The 20,957-nt window shown below is 48.8% G+C and overlaps 1 pseudogene; it reads right to left on the bottom strand.

Moving 5' to 3' along the window:
* Nucleotides 1-16,776, bottom strand: part of LOC138830022 (death domain-associated protein 6-like) — a 71,049-nt pseudogene extending 54,273 nt beyond the window's left edge.
* Nucleotides 16,777-20,957: the final 4,181 nt, after the last annotated feature.

Genomic DNA, 20,957 nt, shown 5'->3' with positions numbered 1-20,957 from the left:
GGGTTAGGGTGAGGGTTAGGGTTAGGATTAGGTTAGGGTGAGGGTTAGGGTGAGCGTTAGGGTTAGCGTTAGGGTTAGGGATAGGTTTAGGTTTAGGGTGAGGTTTAGGATGAGGTTTAGGATTAGGGTTAGGGTTAGGGTTAGGGTGAGGGGTAGGGTCAGGGTGAGATTTACGGTGAGCGTAATGGTTAACATGAGGTTTAGGGTGAGTGTGAGGTTTAGAGTTAGCATTAGGGTTAGGGTGAGGTTTAGGGTGAGTGTTAGGGTTAGGTTTATGTTTAGGGTGAGAAGAGGGTTAGGGTCATTGTGAGGTTTATGGTTAGGGTGAGAGATAGGTTTAGGGTGAGGGTTAGGCTTTGGTTTAGGGTGTGGGTGAGCCTGAGGGTGACAGTGAGGCTTAGGGTGAGGGTGAGGGTGATTGTGAGGGTTAGGCTTAGAGTTAGCTTTAGGCTTAGGGTTAGTGTGAGGGTGAAGGTGAGGGTTAGGGTTAAGAGTAGGGTTAGGTTTAAATTTAGGCTGAGGGTGAGCATGAGGAAGAGGGTAAAGTTTAGTCTTAGGGTTAGGGTTGTTGTGAGGATTAGGGTGAGGGTAAGGTTAAAGGTTAGGGTGAGGGTGAGGGTTAGGGTTAGTGTTAGGGTGAGGGTTAGGGTTAGGGTGAGGTTAGAGTTAGGGTGAGGTTTATTGTTAGTGTGAGGCTTAGTGTTAGTGTTAGGTTGAGGGTAAAGGTTTGGTTGAGGGTTAGGGATAGGGATAGGTTTAGTGTGAGGTTTCAGGTTATGGTGAGGTTTAGGGTCAGGGTGAGAGTTAGGGTTAGCATTATGGTTATTGTGAGGGTTAGCGTAAGGTTAGTGTGAGGGTTAGGGTTAGGGTGAGGGTTAGGTTGAGGGTGAGAGTAATGTTAAGTGTGAGGGTTAGGATTATGGTAAGCTTGTGGGTTAGGGTGAGGGTTAGGTTTAGGTTTACAGTAAGGGTGAGGGTTAGGGTGAGTGTTTGGTTTGGGGTTAGGGTTAGGGTGAGGGTGAGATTGAGGGTTGGGAATAGGGTTAGGTTGAGGGTTAGGGTTAGGCTGAGGATTAGGGTTAGTGTAATGGCTATTTTTAGGTTTAGGGTTAGTGTTAGGGTGAGACTAAGTTTTAGGGTTAGGTTTAGGGTTATGGTGAGGTTGATGGTTAGGTTAAGGGTGAGGGTTAGGGTTAGGGTGAGGGTGAAGGTGAGGGTTAGGATAAGGGTGAAGGTGAGGGTTAGGATAAGGGTTAGGATTAGGGTTATTTTTAGGTTTAGGGTTAGGTTTATGGTTACGTTGAGGGTGAGGGTGAGGGTGAGGGTTAGTGTGAGGTTTAGGGTTAGGGTTAGGTTTAGGGTTAGGGTTAGGATGAGGTTTAGGGTGAGGGGTAGGGTTAAGGTTAGGGTGAGGGTTAGGGTTAGTGTGAAGGTTAGGGATAGGTTTAGGATGAGGGTTAGGTTGAGGGTTAGGGTTTAGATTAGGGTTAGGGTGAGAGTGAGGGTTAGGGTGACATTAAGGGTTAGCTTAGATTTACGGTTAGGGTGAGGGTAAGGGTTAGGGTTAGGGTTAGGCTTAGGGTGAGGTTTAGGGTGAGGTTGAGGGTTAGGGTTAGTGTTAGGTTGAGGTGAAGGTTTAGGTTGAGGTTTCGGGTGAGGGTGAGTGTTAGGGTTAGCATTAGGGTTAGGGTGAGGTTTAGTGTGAGTGTTTTGGTTAGTTTAGGGTGAGGTTTTGGGTTAGTGTGACGGTTAGGGTGAGGGCAAGGTAAGGGTAAGGGTGAGGTTTTTGGTGAGGGTGAGGGTTACGGAACGGGAGAGGGTTAGTGTTAGTGCGAGGGTTAGAGTTAGGGTTAGGAAAAGGGTTAGGGTGAGGGCTAAGGTGAGGGTGAGGATTAGGGTTAGGGTTAGGTTTAGGTTTAGGCTGAGGGTTAGGATTAGTGTGAGTGTTGGTGTTAGGTTTAGGCTTAGTATTAGTGTGAGGGTAAGGTTTAGGGTGAGGGTTAGGGTTAGGGTGAGGGTTAGGGTTAGGGTGAGGGTGAGGGTTAGGGTTAGGGTGAGGGTAAGGGTTAAGGTTAGGTCTAGGTTTAAGGTAATTGTGGGTTTTGTTGAGGTTTAGGTTTAGGGTTAGTGTATGGGTTAGGGTTAGGGTTAGTGTGAGGATTAGGTTGACGGTTGGCTTGACCGTTAGGGTTAGTGTGAGGGTTAGGGTTAGGCTGAGGGTGAGGGTGAAGTTGAGAGTAAGGGTTAGGATTAGGGTTAGGGAGAGGTTTTGGGTTTGGTTTACGGTTAGGATGAGGGTTAGGGTGAGGGGAAAGTTTAGGTTTAGAATGAGGTTAGTTTTATTGTGAGGGTTAGCGTTAGGGTTAGGGTCAGGGTGAGGGTGAGGATATGGTTTAGTTTGAGGTTTGAGGTGAGGGGTAGGGTTAGGTTTAGGGTGAGGTTTAGGTTTAGTGAGAGCGTAAGAGTTAGGCATAGGGTGAGGGTGGGGGTAAGTGTTATGGTGAGGGTTATGATGGGTTGATGGTTAGGGTTAGGATTAAGGGTAGGGTTAAGGGTAAGGCTGAGCATGAAGGTGAGAGTGCGGGTGAGGTTTACGGGTAGGATTACGTTTAGGGTGAGTGGTTTAGGGTGCGGGTTAGAGTGAGGGTTAGGGTTAGGGATAGGGTTAGGTTTAGGGTGACTGTTAGCTTGAGGGTTTGGTTTAGGTTTAGGGTTAAGGTTTCTGGTGAGGGTTCGGGTTCAGTTTAGGGTTAGGTTAAGGGTTTCGTGTTTGGGTTACTGTTAGGGTTAAGGTGAGGTTTATGGTGAGGGTGAGGGTTAGGGTTAGGTTTAGGTTTATGGTGTGTTTAAGTGATAGCGTGAGGGTTAGGGTGAGTGTTAGAGTTATTAGTAGGGTTTGGGTGAGGGTGAGGGCGAGGGTTAGGGTTAGGTTTAGCGTGAGGGTGAGGGTGAGGGTGACGGTTAGGGTTATAGTTAGGGTGAGGGTTAGGTTTAGTGTGAGGTTTAGGGTGAGGATGAGGTTAAGGGTTAGGGTGAGGGTTAAGGTAAAGGTGAGGGTTAGGGTTAGGGTTAGTGTTAGGGTGAGGGTTAGGGTGAGGGTTAGGGTTAGGTTTAGGGTTAGGGTGACGGGGAGGTTTAGGGTTAGGGTTAGGGTGAGGGCTAGGGTGCGGGTTAGGGTTAGGGTGAGGGTTAGGTTATGGTGAGGGTTAGGGTTAGGGTTAGTTTGTGGGTGGTGTGAGAGTGAGGTTTAAGATGATGGTTAGGATTAGGGTGAGGGTTAAGTTGAGGGTTAGGGTTAGCATTAGGGTGAGGGTCAGGGTTAGGTTTAGGTTGAGGTTTGAGGTGAGGGGTAGGGTTAGGTTTAGGGTGAGGTTTAGGTTTAGTGAGAGCGTAACAGTTAGGCATAGGGTGAGGGTGGGGGTAAGGGTTATGGTGAGGGTTATGATGGGTTGATGGTTAGGGTTAGGATTAGGGGTAGGGTTAAGGGTAAGGCTGAGCATGAAGGTGAGAGTGTGGGTGAGGTTTACGGGTAGGGTTATGTTTAGGGTGAGTACTAGGGTGAGGGTGAGGGTTAGGGTGAAGGTGAGGGTGAGGGCCTTTGTAGATAATGGTTAGGGTTAGGGTGAGGATTAAGTGAGGGTGAGGGTGAGGGTGAGCTTTAGGGTTAGGGTGTGGGTGAGTGTTAGGTTTAGGGTGAGGGCTCAGGTGATGGTGAGTGTTAGGGTAAGGTTGAGATTTAGGGTTAGGTGAGGGTTAGGTTTAGGGTTAGGGTTAGAGTTAGGATGAGGGTTTGGGTGAGGGGTACTATTAAGGTTAGGGTGAGAATTAGGGTTAATGTGAGGGTTATGGATAGGGTGAGGATAATGGTAGGGTGACAGTTAGGGTGAGAGTGAGGGTTAGGGTTACTGTTAGGGTGAGGGTTAGGGTTAGCTTTAGTGTTAAGTTGAGGGTGAGGGTGAGGGTTAGGGTTTGGCTTAAGATTAAGGTGAGGGTGAGGGTGAGGATGAGGGTTAGCTTGAGGTTTAGGGTTAAGGTGAGGGTTAGGTTTACGATTAAGGTTATTGTTAGGATTAGGTTTAGGGTGAAGGTGAGGATGAGGGTTAGGGTGAGGGTGTGGGATAGGGTTAGGGTTAGGTTTAGGGTGAGCATGAGGGATATGGTTAGGGTGAGGGGTAGGGTTAAGTTTAGGGTGAGGGTTAGGGTTAGTGTGAAGGTTAAGGTTAGGGTTAGGGTGAGGTTTAGGCTGAGGGTTAGGGTGCGGATTAGGGATAGGATGAGGGTGAGGGTTAGGGTGAGGTTTATGGTTAGCTTAGGGTTAGGTTTAGGGTGAGGGTTAGGGTGAGGGTAAGGGTTAGGGTGAGGTTTAGGGTGAGGTTGTGGGTTTGGCGTTAGGGTTAGAGTGAGTTTCAGGTTTAGGGTGAGGGTTAGGGTGAGGGTGAGTGTTAGGGTTAGCATTAGGGTTAGGGTGAGGTTTAGTGTGAGTGTTTTTATTAGGTTAGGTTGAGGTTTTGGGTAAGTGTGAGGGTTAGGGTGAGGTTAAGGTAAGGGTAAGGGTCAGGTTTTTGGTGAGGGTGAGAGTTCCGGAAAGGGTGAGGGTTAGGGTTAGGGTTAGGGTTAGGGATAGAAAAAGGGTTAGTGTGAGGGATAAGTTGAGGGTGAGGATTTGGGTTAGGGTTAGGTTTAGGTTGAGGGTTAGGTTTAGGCTGAGGGTTAGGGTTAGTGTGAGGGTTTGTGTTAGGGTTAGGCTTAGTGTTAGGGTGAATGTTAGGGTTGGGTGAGTGTGAGGGTTAGGGTGAAGGTAAGGGTTAGGGTTAGGACTAGGTTTAGGGTTATTGAAGATTTTGGTGATGTTTAGGGTTAGGGTTAGTGTAAGGGTTAGGGTGAGGGTAAGGGTTAGGGTTAGGACCAGGTTTAGGGTTATTGAGGATTTTGGTGATGTTTAGGGTTAGGGTAAGTGTAAGGGTTAGGGTTAGGGTTAGTGTTGAGGATTAGGTTGAGGGTTAGCGTGATGGTTAGGGTTAGTGTGAGGGTCAGGGTGAGGCTGAGGGTGAGCGTGAGGGTGAGAGTTAGTGTTAGGGTTAGGGTTAGTTATGATGAGGCTGAGGGTTAGGGTTAGGATTAGGGTTAGGGATAGGTTTTGGGTAGGTTTAGGGTTAGGATGAGGGTTAGGGTGAGGGGTAAGAGGTTTAGGGTGAGGGTTAGAGTTATTGTAAGCGTCAGCGTTAGGGTTAGGGTTAGGGTGAGGGTGAGTATAAGGTTTAGGGTGAGGGTTAGGGTGAGGGTTAGGGTTTGGAATAGGGTTAGGGATAGGGTGACACTTAGCTTGAGGGTTAGGTTTAGGGTTAGGGTTAAGGTTTCGGGTGAGGGTTAGGGTTCAGGTTAGGGTTAGGGTTTCGTATTTCGGTTAGGGTTAAGTTTAGGGTGAGATTTAGGGTGAGGGTGAGGGTGAGGGTTATGTTTAGGTTTATGGTGTGGGTAAGTGATAGCGTGAGGGTTAGGGTGAGTGTTAGAGGTAGCAGTCGGTTTTGGTGAGGGTGAGGGTTAGGCTTAGGGTTAGGGTGAGTTTTAGGGTTAGGGTGAGGGTTAGGGTTAGGATTAGCATGAGGGTGAGGGTGAGGGTGACGGTTAGGGTTAGAGTTTGGGTGAGGTTTAGGTTTAGTGTGAGGTTAAGGGTGAGGATGAGGTTAAGGGTTAGGGTGAGGGTTAAGGTAAGGGTGAGGGTTAGGGTTAGGGTTAGTGTTAGGGTGAGGGTTAGGTTTAGGGTTAAGGTTAGGGTTAGGGTGAGGGGTAGGGTTAGGATTAGGTTTAAGGTGAGGGCTAGTGTGCGGGTTAGGGTTAGGGTTAGGGAGAGGGTTAGGGTTAGGGTTAGTTTGAGGGTGGTGTGAGGGTGAAGTTTAAGATGAGGGTTAGGATTAGGGTGAGGGCTAGGGTGAGGGTGAGGGTTAGCTTTAGGGTGAGGGTTAGGGTTAGGTTTAGGTTGAGGTTTCGGGTGAGGGGTAGGGTTAGGTTTAGGGTGAGGGTTAGGTTTAGTGTGAGGTTTAAGGTTAGGGATATTGTGAGGGTGAGGGTAAGGGTTATGGTGAGTGTTATGATCAGGTTGAGGGTTAAGATTAGGATTAGGGGTAGGGTTAGTGTAAGGATGAGCATGAGGGTGAGGGTGCGGGTGAGGTTTAGAGTTAGGGTTACATTTAGGGTGAGGGATAGGGTGAGGGTGAGGCTTAGGGTGAAGGTTAGGGAGAGGGTGAGGGTGAGGGTCTTTGTTTGATAATGGTTAATATTAAGGTGAGGATTAGGTGAGGGTTAGGGTTAGGGTGAGCTTGAGGGTTAGGGTGTGGGTGAGTGTTAGGGTTAGGGTGAGATTTCGGGTGATGGTGAGGGTTAGGGTAACATTGACAATTAGGGTTAAGTTTAGATGAGGGTTAGGTTTAGGGTTAGGATTAGAGTTAGGGTGAGGGTTCGCGTGAGGTGTACTGTTAAGGTTAGGGTGAGCATTAGGATTAATTTGAGGGTTAGGGATAGGGTTAGGATAAAGTTCGGGTGACGGTTAATGTTAGGGTGAGGGTTAGGGTTACTGTTAGGGTGAGGTTTAGAGTTAGCTTTAGTGTTAAGGTGAGGGTGAGGGTGAGGGTTAGTGTTAGGCTTAGGGTTAAGGTTAGGGTGATGGTGAGGATGAGGTTTAGAGTGAGGGTTAGGGTTAGGGTTATTGTTAGGGTCAGATTTAGGGTGAGGGTGAGGATGAGGGTGTGGGTTAGGGTTAGGGTTAGGTTTCGGGTGAGGGTGAGGGTTAGGGTTAGGGTTAATGTTAGGCTTAGGGTGATTGTTAGGGTTAGTGTGAGGCTTAGTGTTAGGGTTAGGGTTACTGTTAGGGTGATTGTAATTTTAGGGTGAGGGTTAGGGTTAGGGTGAGGGTTAGGTTTAGGTTGAGGGTTAGGATTTGGGTTCTGGTTAAGGTGAGAGTGAGGGTGATGCTTAGGGTTAGGGTTAGGTTGAGGGATAGGGTGAGGGTTAATTTTAGGGTAAGGGTTAGGGTTAGGGTGAGAGTTAGCCTTAGTGTTAATTTGAGGGTGGGGTGAGGGTCAGGTCTAGGGTGTGGGTGAGGGTTAGGGTGATGGCTAGATTAGGATGATGATTAGGGTTAGGGTGAGGGTTAGAGTTAGGTTTAGGGTGAGGGATACGGTGAGGGTTAGTTTTAAGGTGAGGGTTAGGTTTAGTGTGAGGGTTACAGTTAGGGTTAGGGTGAGGGTGAGGGTAAGGGTTTAGGGTGAGGGTTAGGGTTATGCTGAGGGTTATGTTTAGGATTAGCTTTAGAGTTAGGGTTAGGCTGAGGGTGAGGGTGAGAGTGAGATTGAGGTTTAGGATTAGGGGTAGGGGTAGGGTGAGGGGTAGTGTGAGGGTGAGTGTTAGGTTAAAGATGAGGGCGAGGTTGAGGGTGAGGGTCTCGGTTAGGTAGAGGTTAGGGTTAGGGTGAGGATTAGGTGAGAGTTAGGGTGAGGGTGAGGGTTAGGGTTAGGGTTAGAGAGAGGGTTAGGTTAGTGGTTAAGGTTAGAATTAGGGTGAGGGTTAGAGTGAAGGGTAGGGTTAGGGTTAGGGTGAGCATAAAGATTAATGTGAGGGTTAGGTTTAGGGTGAGGATAAAGAAAGGGTGAGGGTTAGGGTTACTGTTAGGGTGAGGTTTAGCGTTACGACTAGTGTTAAGGTGAGTGTAAGGATGAGGGTTAGGGTTAGGCTTAGGTTTAAGATGAGGGTGAGGGTGAGGGTGAGGGTTAGCGTGAGGTTTATGGTTAGGTTGAGGGTTAGGTTCAGGGTTAGGGTTAGGGTTATTGTTAGGGTTAAAGTTAAGGTGAGGGTGAGGATAAGGTTGAGTGTGAGGGTTAGGATTAGGATTGGGGTTAGGGTGAGCCTGAGGGTGAGGGTGAGGTTTAGGGTGAGGGTTAGGCTAAGGCTTACGGTGAGGCTTAGGTTTAGTGTGATGTTTAGGGTGAGGGTGATGTTTAGGGTGAGAGTGAGGGTGAGGTTTTGGTTGAGGGTTTGGGTTAGGTTCAGGGTAGGTTTAGGCTGAGGGTGAGTGTGAGAGTTAGGGTTAGGTTGAGTGTGAGTTTTAGGTTTAGAGTTAGGGTGAGGGTTAAGGTTAGGGTTAGGGTTAGGATTACGGTTCGGGTTAGGCTGAGGGTGAGGGTGAGGGTGAGGGTTAGGGTTACTGTGAGGCTTAGGCTTAGGGTGAGGGTGACCGTTAGGGATAGGTTGATGGTTAGGGTGAAGGTGAGTGTTAGGGTCTGGGTTAGGGTGAGTGTTATGGTGCGGGTGAAGTTAAGGGTTAGGTTTAGGGTTAGGATTAGGTTTAGGGTGAGGGTGAGTGTAACGGTTAGGATTAGCTTTATTGTTAGGCTTAGGTTTAAGCTGAGGGTGAGGGTGAGTATGAGGCTTAGCATTATGTTGAGTGTGAGCATTAGGGTTAGAGTTATTGTTAGGGTAAGTGTTACGGTGAGGGGTAGAGTTAGGGTTAGGATTAGGGTTAGGTTTAGGCTGAGGGTGAGGGTGAGGGTGAGGGTTATGATTAGTGTGAGTGTTAATCTTAGGGTTAGGGTGAGGGTTAGGGATAGGGTAATGGTTAGGGTGGGTGTGAGGGTGAGGCTTAGGGCGAGTGTGAGGGTGAGTGTTAGGGTGCGGGTAAGTTTTAGGGTTAGATTTAGGGTTAGGGTGAGGGTTAGGACGATGGTTACGATGAGGGGCAGGGTTAGGGTTATGGTGAGGTTCAGGGTTAGTTTGAGGGTTAAAGTTAAGGTTGGGTTTAGGGTGAAGGTTAAGGTGAGGGTTAGAGTTAGGTTTAGGGTTAGGCTGAGGGTTAGGGTGAGGGTAAGTTTTAGGGTGAGGGTTAGGGTGAGTATGAGGGTTAGGTTTAGGGAGAGGTTTAGGGTTATGGAGAGGATTAGGGTTCGGTTTAGGGTGAAAGTGAGGGTGATTGTGTGGGTTAGGGTAAGGATTAGGTTTAGGGTTAGGGTTAGGGTTATTGTTAGGGTTAGGGTTAGGTTTACGGTTAAGGTGAGGTTGCGGGTGAGGTGAGGTTTAGCGTTATGGTTAGCGTTAGAGTGAGGGTTTTGGTGAAGGTAAGTGTTGGGGTGAGGGTTAGGGTTAGGGTAAGATTGAGGGTGAGGTTGAGAGTTAGTGTTAGGGTTAGGGTTAATGTGAGGTTTAGGGTGAGGTTGAGGATTAGTGTTAGGGTTAGGTTTAGGGTGCGATTAAGGGATAGGTTGAAGGTTAGGGTGAGTGTTAGGGTTATGTTAGGGTGAGGATTAGGGTTAGGGTGAGGATAAGAGTTAGTGAGGGTTAGTGTTAGGGTTAGGCTTAGTGTTAGGTTGAGGGTAATGTTTAGATTGAGGTTTAGGTTTAGGGTGAGGGTTAGGGTTAGGGTGATGGTTATTGTAAGGGTGAGGATTAGGGTGAAGTTTAGGGTTAGGGTGATGTTTAGGGTGAGGGTTAGGGTGAGGTTGAGGGTGAGAGTTGGTTTGAGGGTATGGGTTAGAGTTAGGGTGAGGTTGAGGGTGAGGGTGAGAATTAGGCTTAGGGTTAGTGTGAGGGTGAGTGTGAGGGTTAGGGTTAGGGTTAGACTTAGGCTTTGGGTTAGGCTGAGGGTGGGGGTGAGTGTGAGGGTTAGGGTTAGGGTGAGGGTTAGGGTTAGGTTTAGGGATAGGGTGATGTTTAGGGTGAGGGTTATTGTCAGAGTTAGTGTTAGGGTTTCGCTTAGTGTTAGGGTGAGTGTAAGGTTTAGGTTGAGGGTTAGCATTAGGGTGAGGGTTAGGGTTAGTGTGAGGGTTAGGGTTTTGGTAAGGGTGAGGTTGAGGGTGATGGTGAGGGTGTGGGTGAGGATTAGAGTTAGGGTGAGTGTTAGGGTTAAGTTTAGCGTGAGAGTTTGGGTTAGGCTTAAGTTTAGGATGAGGGTTAGGTTGAGCGGTACGGTTACGGTTAGTGTGAGCGTTAGGGTTAGCGTTAGGTTTAGGGATAGGTTTAGGGTTAGGGTGAGGTTTAGGATGAGGTTTAGGGTTACGGTAAGGGTTAGTGTTAGGGTTAGGATGAGGGTTAGGGAGAAGGTTAGGATGAGGGTTAGGGTGAGGGTTCGGTTTAGGGTTTGGGTTAGGGTTATGGTGAGGGTGGGGGTGAGGGTGAGAGTGAAGGTTAGGGTTAGAGTTAGGATGCGGTGAGGATTAAGGTTAGGGTTAGGGTTAGGGTTAGGTTTAGGCTGAGGATGTGGCTGAGGGTGTGGGTGAGGATTAGGGTTAGGTTGAGTGTTAGGGTTAGTGTTAACTTAAGGGTTTGGGTTAGGTTTAAGTTTAGGATGAGAGTTAGTTTGAGGGGTACGGTTACAGTTAGATTGAGCATTAGGGTTAGCTTTAGGGTTAGGGATAGAGTTAGGGTGAGGTTTAGGATGAGGTTTAGTGTTAGGGTGAGGGTTAGGGTGAGGGTTAGGGTGAAGGTTATGGTTATGGTTAGGGTTAGGGTAAGGGATAGGGTTAGTGCGACGGTTAGGGGTAGGGTTAGGTTTATGCTGAGAGTAAGTGTTAGCGTGAGGTTTAGTGTGAGAGGGTTAGAGTTACATAAGTGTTAGGGTAGGCTTAGGGTGAGCGTTAGGGTTAGGTTTAGGGTTAGGGTGAGGTGAGAGTGAGGGTGATTGTGAGGTTTATTGTTAGGGTGAGGGATAGGTTTTAGGTGAGGGTTAGGTTTAGGGTGAAGGTGAGCGTAAGGGTGACAGTGAGGCTTAGGGTGAGGGAGAGGGTGAGTGTGAGGGTTAGGATTAGGGTTTGGATTAGGTTTAGGGTGAATGCTAGGTTGTCAGTGAGGGTTAGGGTTAGGGTTAGTGTGAGGGTAAAGGTGAAGGTTAGTGTTAGGAGTAGGATTATGTTTAAAGTTAGGCTGAGGGTGAGCGTGAGGGTGATGGTTAGGGTTAGGGTTAGGTTGAGGGTTAGAGTTAGTGTGAGGGTTAGGGTGAGGGTAAGGTTAAAGGTTAGGGTGAGGGTTAGGGTTAGGGTTTCGGTGAGGATTAGGGGTAGGGTTATGGTTAGGGTTAGGGTGAGGGTAAAGGTGAGTGTTAGGGTGAGGGTTAGGGTTTGGATTAGGTTTAGGGTGAATGCTAGGTTGTCAGTGAGGGTTAGGGTTAGGGTGAAGGTGAGGGTTAGGTTTAGGGTTAAGTTGAGGGTTTGGGTGAGGTATAGGTTTAGAGTTAGGCTGAGTGTGAGGGTGAGGGTGAGCGTGACTGATAGGGTTAGGGTTAGGGTGAGGTTTAGGGTGAGGATGAGGGTAACTGTTAGAGTGAGGCTGAGGGTTCGGGAGAGTATGAGGGTTAGGGTTTGGGTGAGGGTTAGGGTTGGGTAAGTGTTAGGATGATGGTGAGGTTGAGGGTTAGGGTTGGGTTTAGGGTCAGAGTGAGGGTTAGGGTGAGGGGTAGTGTTAGGTTTAGGGTGAGGGTTAGGGTTAAGGTGAAGTTTACTGTTACTGTGAGGTTTCATGTTAGGTTTAGGCTTAGTGTTAGGGTAAGAGTAAGGGTTAGGTTGAGGGTTAGGTTTATGGTGAGGTTTAGAGGTAGTATGTGGGTTAGGGCTAGGGTGAGGGCAATGGTGAGGGTTAGGGTTAGGGTGATGTTTAGGGTGAGAGTGAGTATTAGGGTGGGGGTGAAGGTAAGGGTTCTGTTGTGGGTTTGGGTTAGGGTTAGGGTGAGTTTGAGGGTGAAGGTGAGACTTAGGGTTAGGTTTAGTGTGACGGTGAATGTGAGGATTAGGGATAGGTTTAGGCTTAGGTTTAGGGTTAGGCTGAGGGTGACTGTGAGCGTGAGGGTTAGGTTTAGGGTGAAGGTTAGAGTTAGGGTGAGGGTTAGGTTGAGGGTGAGGTTTAGGGTTAGGATTACGTTGACGGTGAGCCTGTGGGTGAGGGTGAGGGTGAGGGTTAGTGTTAGGGTGAGGGTTAGGCTAAGGTTTAGGGTGAGGGTTAGGTTTAGGGTGAAGTTTAGGTTGAGGGTTTTGGTTAGGGTTAGGGTGAGATTGAGACTTAGGGTTAGGTTTAGGGTGAGGGTGACTGTGAGGTTTAGGGATAGGGTTAGGCTTAGGTTTAGGGTTAAGCTGAGGGTGACTATGAGCCTGAGGTTTAGGGTTATGGTGAGCATTAGGGTTGGGGTTAGGGTGAGGGTAAGTGTTCGGGTGAGTGTTAGGGTTTGGGTGAGTGTTAGCGTTAGGTTTAGGGTTAGGGTTAGGTTGGAGGTTAGGGTTAGGGTGAGGGTTAGCGTTAGGATAAAGGTTAGGTTGAGCATGAGGGTGAGGGTTAGGATTAGGTTTAAGGTGAGCCTGAGGGTGAGGGTGAGGGTGAGGGTTAGGGTGAGGGTGAGGGTTAAGCTAAGGGTTAGGTTGAGGGTTAGGTTTAGGGTGATGTTTAGGTTGAGGGTTTGGGTTAGGGTTAGGGTGAGTGTGAGGGTGAGTGAGAGGGTTAGGATTAGTGTCAGGGTTAGGTTTAGGGTGAGGGTGAGTGTGAGGGTTAGGTTTTGGGTTATTGTTAGGCTTAGGTTTAAGCTGAGGGTGAGGGTGAGTGTGAGGGTTAGGGTGAGGGTTAGGTTTTGGGTTAGGGTGAGGGTTAGATGAGGGTGAGGGTTAGGGTTAGGGTGAGGGTTAGGGTTAGGGTGAGGGTGAGGATTAGCGTTATGGTGAGGGTTAGGTTTCTGGTGCGGATTAGGGTGAGGGTTAGGGTGAGGGTGATGTTTAGGGTAAGCGTGAGGTTGGTTTGAGGGTTTGCATTAGGTTTAGGGTGAGGTTGAGGGTGAGGGTGAGGCTTAGAGTTAAGGTTAGGGTGAGGGTGACTGTGAGGGTTAGGGTTAGGGTTAGGCTTTAGGCTGAGGGTTAGGCTGAGGGTGAGGGTGAGGGTGATGTTTAGAGTTAGGGTGAGGGTTAGGGTTAGGGAAAGGGTTAGGGATAGTGTGAGGGTTAGGTTTAGGGTGAGGTTTAGGGTTACTGTGAGGGTTCATGTTAGGTTTAGACTTAGTGTAAGGGTGAGGGTAAGGGTTAGGTTGAAGGTCAGGTTTCGGGTGAAGTTTAGGGTTAGTATGAGGTTTAGGACTAAGGTGAGGTAAGGGTGAGGGTTAGGTTTAGGGTGATGTTTAGGGTGAGGGTGAGGCTTAGGGTGAGGGTGAGGGTGAGGGTTCAGTTGAGGGTTTGGGTTAGTGTTAGGGTGAGGTTGAGTGTGAGGTTTAGGGATAGGTTTAGGCTTAGTTTTCGGGTTAGGCTGAGGGTGACTGTGAGCTTGAGGGTTAGTATTATGGTGAGCATTAGGGTTGGGGTTAGGGTGAGGTAAGTGTTGGGGTGAGTGTTAGGGTTTGGGTGAGGGTTAGCGTTAGGTTTAGGGTGAGGGTGTGTTTGAGGGTTAGGGTTTGGGTTAGGGTGAAGGTTAGATGAGGGTGAGGGTTAGGGTTAGGGTGACGGTTAGGGTTAGGGTGACGGTGAGGGTTAGCGTTAGGGTGAGGGTTAGGGTTATGGTGCAGATTATGGTGAGTTTTAGGGTTACCCTGATGTTTATGGTGAGGGTGAGGGTTGGTTTGAGGGTTTGCATTAGTTTTAGGTTGAGGTTGGGGGTGAGGGTGAGGCTTAGGTTTAGGATTAGGGTGAGGGTGACTCTGAGGGTTAAGGTTAGGGTTAGGCTTAAGCTGTTGGTTAGGTTGAGGGTGAAGGTGAGGGTTAGTTTTAGGATTAGGGTTAATGATAGGGTGATATTTAGGGTGAGGATTAGTGTGAGAGTTAGTGTTAGGGTTAGGCTTAGTGTTAGAGTGAGTGTAAGGGTTAGGTTGAGGGTTAGGGTTAGGGATTGGGTGAGGGTTGTGATGACGGTTAGGGTGAGGGTAAGGTTTAGGGTGAGGGTTATGGTGAGTGTGAGGGTTAGGGTTAGGGTTAGGGTGAGGGTGAGGGTGAGGGTGAGGATTCAGTTGAGGGTTTGTGTTAGGGTTAGGGTGAGGTTGAGGGTGAGGGTGAGACTCAGGGTTAGGTTTAGGGTGATGGTGAGTGTGAGGATTAGGGATAGGGTTAGGCTTAGGTTTATAGTTAGGCTGAAGGTGACTGTGAGCGTGAGGGTTAGGGTTAGGATGAGGGTTAGGGTTAGGTTGAGGGTTAGCGTTAGGGTTAGGGTTAGGGTTAGGTTGGAGGTTAGGTTTAGGGTGAGGGTTAGCGTTAGGGGTAGGGGTAGGTTGAGGGGGAGAGGGAGGGCTAGCGTTAGGATTAGGTTTAGGGTGAGCCTGTGGGTAAGGGTGAGGGTGAGGGTTAGGTTTAGGGTGAGGGTAAGGCTAAGGGTTAGGGTGAAGTTTAGGTTGAGGGTGATGTTTAGGTTGAGAGTTTGGGTTAGGGTTAGGGTGAGTGTGAGGGTGAGTGAGAGGGTTAGGATTAGGGTCAGGGTTAGGTTTAGGGTGAGGGTGAGTGTGAGGGTTAGGTTTTGCGTTATTGTTAGGCTTAGGTTTAAGCTGAGGGTGAGGGTGAGAGTGAGGGTTAGGGTTATGTTGAGTGTGAGCATTAGGTTTAGGTTTAGGGTGAGGGTGAGGTTGAGGGTTAGTTTGAGGGTTAGTGTTAGGGTGAAATTGACGGTTAGCGTTAGGGTGAGGGTTAGGTTTATGGTGCGGATTAGGGTGAGTGTTAGGGTTACGGTGATGTTTATGTTGAGGGTGAGGGTTGGTTTGAGGGTTTGCGTTAGGTTTAGGGTGAGGTTGAGGGTGAGGGTGAGGCTTAGGGTTAGGGTCAGGGTGAGGGTGAATCTGAGGGTCAGGGTTAGGGATAGGCTTTAGGCTGAGGGTTAGGCTGAGGGTGAGGGTGAGGGTTAGGGATAGGGTTAGGGTTAATGATAAGTTGATATTTAGGGTGAGGTTTAGTGTGAGAGTTAGTGTTAGGGTTAGGATTAGTGTTAGAGTGAGTGTAAGTGTTAGGTTGAGGGTTAGGATTAGGGATAGGGTGAGGGTTGGGATGAGGGTTAGGGTGAGGGTAAGGTTAAAGTTGAGGGTTATGGTGAGTGTGAGAGTTAGGGTTAGGGTGAGTGTTAGGGTGAGGGTGAGGGTTCAGTTGAGGGATTGGGTTAGGGTTAGGGTTAGGGTGAGGTTGAGGGTGAGGGTGAGACTTAGGGTTAGGTTTGGGGTGATGGTGAGTGTGAGGATTAGGGATAGGGTTAGGCTTAGCTTTAGGGTTAGGCTGAGGGTGACTGTGAGGTTGAGGGTTAGGGTTAGGATGAGGTTTAGGTTTAGGGTGAGGCTTAGTGGTAGGGTTAGGGTTAGGGTTAGGTTCGAGTTTAGGTTTAGGGTGAGGTTAGCATTAGGGGTAGGGTTAGGTTGAGGGTGAGGGTGAGGGCTAGGGTTAGGATTAGGTTTAGGGTGAGGGTTACGGTCAGATAGATGGTTAGGGTTAGGTTTAGATTTACGGTGAGAGTAAGGGTTAGCGTGAGGTTTAGGGTGAGTGTGAGGGTTAGAGTTAGCATTAGGGTTAGGGTGACGTTTAGGGTGAGGGTTAGGTTTAGGTTTAGGGTGAGGGTGAGGTGAGGGTGAGGGTGATTGTGAGGTTTATGGATAGGGTGAGAGATAGGCTTAGCATGACGGTTAGGGTTAGGGTTAGGGTGAGGGTGAGCGTGAGGGTGACAGTGAGGCTTAGGTTGTGGGTGAGGGTGAGTGTGAGGGTTAGGCTTAGGGTTAGGGTTAGGGTTAGTGTGAGGGTGAAGTTGAGGGTTAGTGTTAGGAGTAGCGTTAGGTTTAAAGTTAGGCTGAGGGTGAGCGTGAGGATGAGGGTGACGGTTAGGGTTAGGGTTAGGGTGAGGGTTAGGTTTAGTGTGAGGGTTAGCGTGAGGTGAAGGCTAAAGGTTAGGGAGAGGGTGAGGGTTAGGTTTAGGGTTAGGGTGAGGTTCAGGGTTAGGTTTATGGTTAGCGTTAAGATGAGGGTGAGGGTTAGGGTGAGGTTGAGCGTGAAGGTTAGTGTGAGGGTTAGGGTTAGTGTGAGGGTTATTGTTAGGTTTAGTGTTAGGGTTACGGTTAAAGTGAGGTTGCGAGTGAAGTGAGGTTTAGCGTTAGGGTTAGCGTTAGGATGAGAGTTAGGGTGAGGGTAAGTGTTGGGGTGAGGGTTAGGGTTTGGCTGAGGTTTAGGGTGAGGTTGAGGGTTAGTGTTAGGGTTAGGGTTACTGTGAGTTTAAGGGTTAGTTTGAAGGGTTAGTGTGAGGGTTAGGGTTAGGGTTAGCATTAGGGCTAGTGTGAGGGTTAGGGTGAGTGTTAGGGTTAGGTTAGGGTGAGGGTTAGGGTTAGGGTGAGGGTTAGGATGAGGGTTAGTGTAGGGTTAGGGTGAGGGTTAGATGAGTGTGAGGGTTAGGGTTAGGTTGAGGTTTAGGTTTAGGGTGAAGGTTATGGTTAGGATTAGGGTTAGCATTAGGGTTAGTGTGAGGGTTAGGGTGAGTGTTAGGGTTTGTTTAGTGTGAGGGTTAGGGTTAAGGTGAGGGTTAGGGTGAGGGTTAGGTTTGGGTTAGGGTGAGGGTTAGATGAGGGTGAGGGTTAGGGTTAGGTTGAGGGTTAGGTTTAGGGTGAGGGTTAGGGATAGGATTAGGGTTAGGGTGAGGTCTATGGTGAGAGTGAGGGTTAGGGTGAGGGTTAGGGTTAGGGTGAGGGTTAGGGTTAGTGTGAGGGTAAGGTTAAAGGTTAGATTGAAGGTGAGTGTTAGGGTTAGGTTTAGGGTGAGGTTTAGGGTTAGAGTTATGGTTAGGGTTAGGGTGAGGGTGAGTGTGAGTGTGACAGTGAGGCATAGGTTCAGGGTGACAGTGAGGGTGAGTGTGAGTCTTAGACTTAGTGTGAGGGTGAAGGTGAATGTTAGTGTTAGGAGTAGGGTTAGGTTTACAGTTAGGCTGAGGGTGAGCGTGAGGGTGAGGGTGACGGTTAGAGTTAGGGTTAGGTTGAGGGTTAGGGTTTGTGTGAGGGTTAGGCTGAGGGTAATGTTAAAGGTTAGCGTGATGGTGAGGGTTAAGAATAGGGTTAGGGTGAGGATTAGGGTGAGGTTTAGGGTTAGGGTTACGGTTAGTGTTAGGTTGAGGGTGAGGGTTAGGTTGAGGGTAAGGGTGAGGTTAGGGTGAGGGTTAGGGTTAGGGTGAGGTTTAGGTTGAGGATGAGTGTGAGTGATAGTGTGAGGCTTAGGGTTCGGGAGAGTATGAGGGTTAGGGTTTGGTTGAGTGTTAGGGTTGGGTGAGTGTTAGGGTGACGGTGAGTGTGAGGGTTAGGGTTGGGTTTAGGGTTAGAGTGAGGGGTAGGGTTAAGGGTAGGTTTAGTGTTAGTGTTAGGGTTAGGGTTAGGGTTAGTGTGAGGGTTAGGGTTAGGTTGAGGTTTAGGTTTAGGGTGAGGTTTAGGGTTAGTATGAGGGTTAGGGCTAGGGTGAGGGAAAGGGTGAGTATTAGGGTTAGGGTGATGTTCAGGGTGAGGGTGAGAGTTAGGGTTAGGGTGAGGGTGAGGGTTAAGTTGAGGGTTTGGGTTAGCGTTAGGGTGAGGTTGAGGGTGAGGGTGAGTCGTAGTGTTAGGTTTAGTGTGAGGGTGTGTGTGAGGGTTTGGGATGGCGTTAGGCTTAAGTTTAGGGTTAGGCTGAGGGTGACTGTGAGCGTGAGAGTTAGGGTTAGGGTGAGGTTTAAGGTTAGGGTGAAGGTAAGGGTTGGGTTGAGTGTTAGGGTTAGGGTGAGGGTTCACGTTAGGGTTAGGGTGAGCGTTAGGGTTAGGTTGGAGGTTAGGGTTAGGATGAGTGTTAGCGTTAGGGTTAGGGATCGGATTAGGTTGGAGATTAGGGTTAGGATGTGTGTTAGCGTTAGGGGTAGGGTTAGGTTGAGGGTTAGGGTGAGGGTTAGGGTTAGGTTGAGGGTGAGGGTGAGGGTTCGGTTGAGGGTTTCGGTTAGGGTTAGAGTGAGGGTGAGGGTGAGTGTGAGGGTTAAGTTTATGGTTAGGTTTAGGTTTAGGGTGAGGGTGAGTGTGAGGTTTAGGGTTAGGGTTATTTTTAGGCTTATGTTTAAGCTGAGGGTGAGTGTGAGTGTGGCCGTTATGCTTATGTTGAGTGTGAGAATTAGGGTTAGGTTAGGGTGAGGGTGAGGTTGAGGGTTAGGGTGAGGTTTATTTTGAGGGTCAGTGTTTAGAGTTAGGTTTAGGGTTAGTGTTAGGGTTAGGGCTGGGTTTAGGGATACGCTTAGTGTTAGGCAGAAGGTGAAGTTGAGGGTGAGGGTTAGGGTTTGGGTGAGGATGAGGTTTAGGGTTAGAGTTAGCATTAGGGTGAGGGTTAGTGTTAGGGTTAGTGTTACAATTAGGTTTACGATGAGGGTGAGTGTGAGGGTTAGGGTTAGGATTAGACTTAGGGTGAGGGTGAGAGTGAGGGTAAGGGTGAGGGTTAGGTTTAGGCTTAGGGTTCGAGTATGGGCTAAGGTGAGGGTGAGGGTTAGTGTTAGGTTTGGGGTGAGGGTTAGGGTGAGTGTGAGGGTTACGGTTAGTCTTAGTCTTAGGCTTAGGCTTAGGCCGAGTATGAGTGTGAGGGGGAGAGTGTTAGGGTTAGGATGAGGGTTAGGGTTTTAGGGTTAAGGTGAGGGTTAGGATGAGGTTTAGGGTTAGGATTAGGGTTAAGTGAGGGCTACAGTGAGGGTGAGGGTTAGGGTTAGCGTTAGGATGAGGTTTAGGGTTAGGGTTACTTTGAGGGTGAGGGTTAGGGTTATGGTGAGCGTTAGGTTTAGGGTTAGGGTGAGGGTGAGGTTTAGGATTAGGTTTAGGGTTAGGGTTAGGTTTAGGATTAGCGTTACAGTGAGGGTGAGTGTGTGGATTAGGGTTAGGGTTAGGCTTAGGCTTAGGATTAGGCTGAGGGTGATAATGGGGATGAGAATTCGCTTTTGAGTGATGGTTAGGTTTATGGTTAGGTTGAGGGTTAGGATGAGGGTTAGGGTTAGGATTAGGGTTAGGGTGAGGGCTAGGATGAGGGTGATGTTTAGGGTTAGGGTTAGGCTTAGGCTTAGGGATAGGCTGAGGCTGAAGTTGAGGGTGAGTGTTACGGTTAGGGTGATGGTTAGGGTTACAGTTAGGGTGAGTGTTAGAATGATGATTACGGTTAGGGTGAGGGTTAGGGTGAGGGTGACAGTAAGGGTAAAGGTGAGGGCTAGTCTGAGGGTGAGTGTTATGGTAATGGTGAAGGTTAAGTGTTAGGGTGAGGGTTAGGTGAGGGTTAGGGATAGGGTTAGTGTTAGTGTTAGGCTGAGGTTTAGTGTGAGGGTTACGGTTAGGGTTATGGTTACGATTAGGGTTAGGGTGAGGGTGAGTGTGAGGGTTCGGGTTAGTCTTAGGCTTATGCTTAGGCTTAGGCCCAGCTTGAGGTTGAGGGTGGGGGTTACGGTTAGGGTGAGTGATAGGGTTAGGGTAATGGTTAGGGTTAGGGCAAGGTTGAAGTTTAGGGTTAGGGTTAGATTGAGTTTTAAGTTTAGGGTGATGGTTAGGGTTAGTGTGAGGGTTAGTGTTCGGGTTAAGGTGAGTTTTAGTGTGAAGGTAAGTGTTAGGGTGAGGTTTAGGGTTAAGGTGAGGTTTAGGGTTAGAGTTAGTGTAGGGTGAGGGTTAGGGTTATGGTTTGTGTTAGGGTTAGGGTTAGCGTGAGGTTTAGGGTGGGGGTGAGTGTTAGGGTTAGGGTTAGGATTAGGATTAGGGTTAAGGAGAGGGTGAGTGTGAGGGTTAGGGTTAGGGTTAAGGTTAGGATTAGAGTTATGGTGAGGGTGAGGTGAGGGTTAGGTTTAGGGTGAGGGTTGGGGTTAGGGTTAGAGTGAGGTTTAAGGTGAGGGTTAGGTTTAGGCTTAGGGTTAGGGTATGGGCTAAGGTGAGGGTGAGGGTTAGGTTTAGGGTTAGTTTTAGGGTTAGGGTTGGGGTTAGGGATAGTCTTAGTGTTAGGCGGAGGGTGAGGGTGAGGGTGAGGGTTAGGGTTGGGGTTTGGGTGAGGTTTATGGTTAGTGTTAGTGTTACGGTGAGAGTTAGTGTGAGGGTTAGGGTTAGGGTGACTGTTACTTTTAGGGTTAGGGTGAGGGTCAGTGTGAGTGTAAGGGTTAGTTTTAGCCTTAGGTTTAGGCTTAGTCCGACCCTAAGGGTGAGGGTGAGGGTTAGGGTTAGGGTCAGGGTTAGGGTTAGGATGAGGGTTATGGACAGGGTGAGGGTTAGGGTCAGGGTTAGGGTTAGAGTGAGGGTTAGGGTGAGGGATAGGGTTAGGGTTAGGATGAGGGTTAGGGTTAATATGAGGTTTAGGGTTAGGTTGTGTTTTAGGGATAGTGTGAGGGTTCATGTTAGGTTTAGGCTCAGTGTTAGGGTGAGGGTAAATGTTAGGTTGAGTCTTAGGTTTAGGGTGAGGTTTAGGGATAGTATGAGGGTTAGGGCTAGGGTGAGGGTATGGGTGAGGGTTAGGGTTAGGGTGATGTTAGGGTGAGGGTGAGGGTTAGGGTGAGTGTGAGGGTGAGGGTTAAGTTGAGGGTTTGGGTTAGGGTTAGGGTGAGGTTGAGGGTGAGGGTGAGACTTAGGGTTGGGTTCAGGGTGAGGGTGAGTGTGAGGATTAGGGATAGGGTTAGGCTTAGGTTTAGTGTTAGGCGGAGGGTGACTGTGAGCATGAGGTTTAGGGTTAGGGTGAGGTTTAGGGTTAGGTTGAGGGTAAGGTTAAGGGTGAGGTTTTGGGTGAGGTTGGAGGTTAGGTTTAAAGTGAGGGTTAGCATTAGGGGTAGGGTTAGGTTGAGGATGAGAGTGAGTTTTAGGGTTAGGAATAGGTTTAGTGTGAGCCTGTTGGTGAGGGTGAGGGTGAGGGTTAGGGTTAGGGTGAGGGTTTGGCTAAGGGTTAGGGTGAGGGTTAGGTTTAGGGTGATGTTTAGGTTGAGGGTTTGGGTTTGGGTTAGGGTGAGTCTGAGGGTGAGTGAGAGGGTTAGGATTAGGGTTAGGGTTAGGTTTAGGGTGT

The sequence above is a fragment of the Dipodomys merriami genome, unplaced genomic scaffold (assembly GCF_024711535.1).
Source record: "Dipodomys merriami isolate MVZ:Mamm:240054 unplaced genomic scaffold, mDipMer1.0.p SCAF_180, whole genome shotgun sequence".
NCBI classification, from domain to species: domain Eukaryota; kingdom Metazoa; phylum Chordata; class Mammalia; order Rodentia; family Heteromyidae; genus Dipodomys; species Dipodomys merriami.
This window is presented reverse-complemented; position numbering and strand designations above follow the sequence as displayed.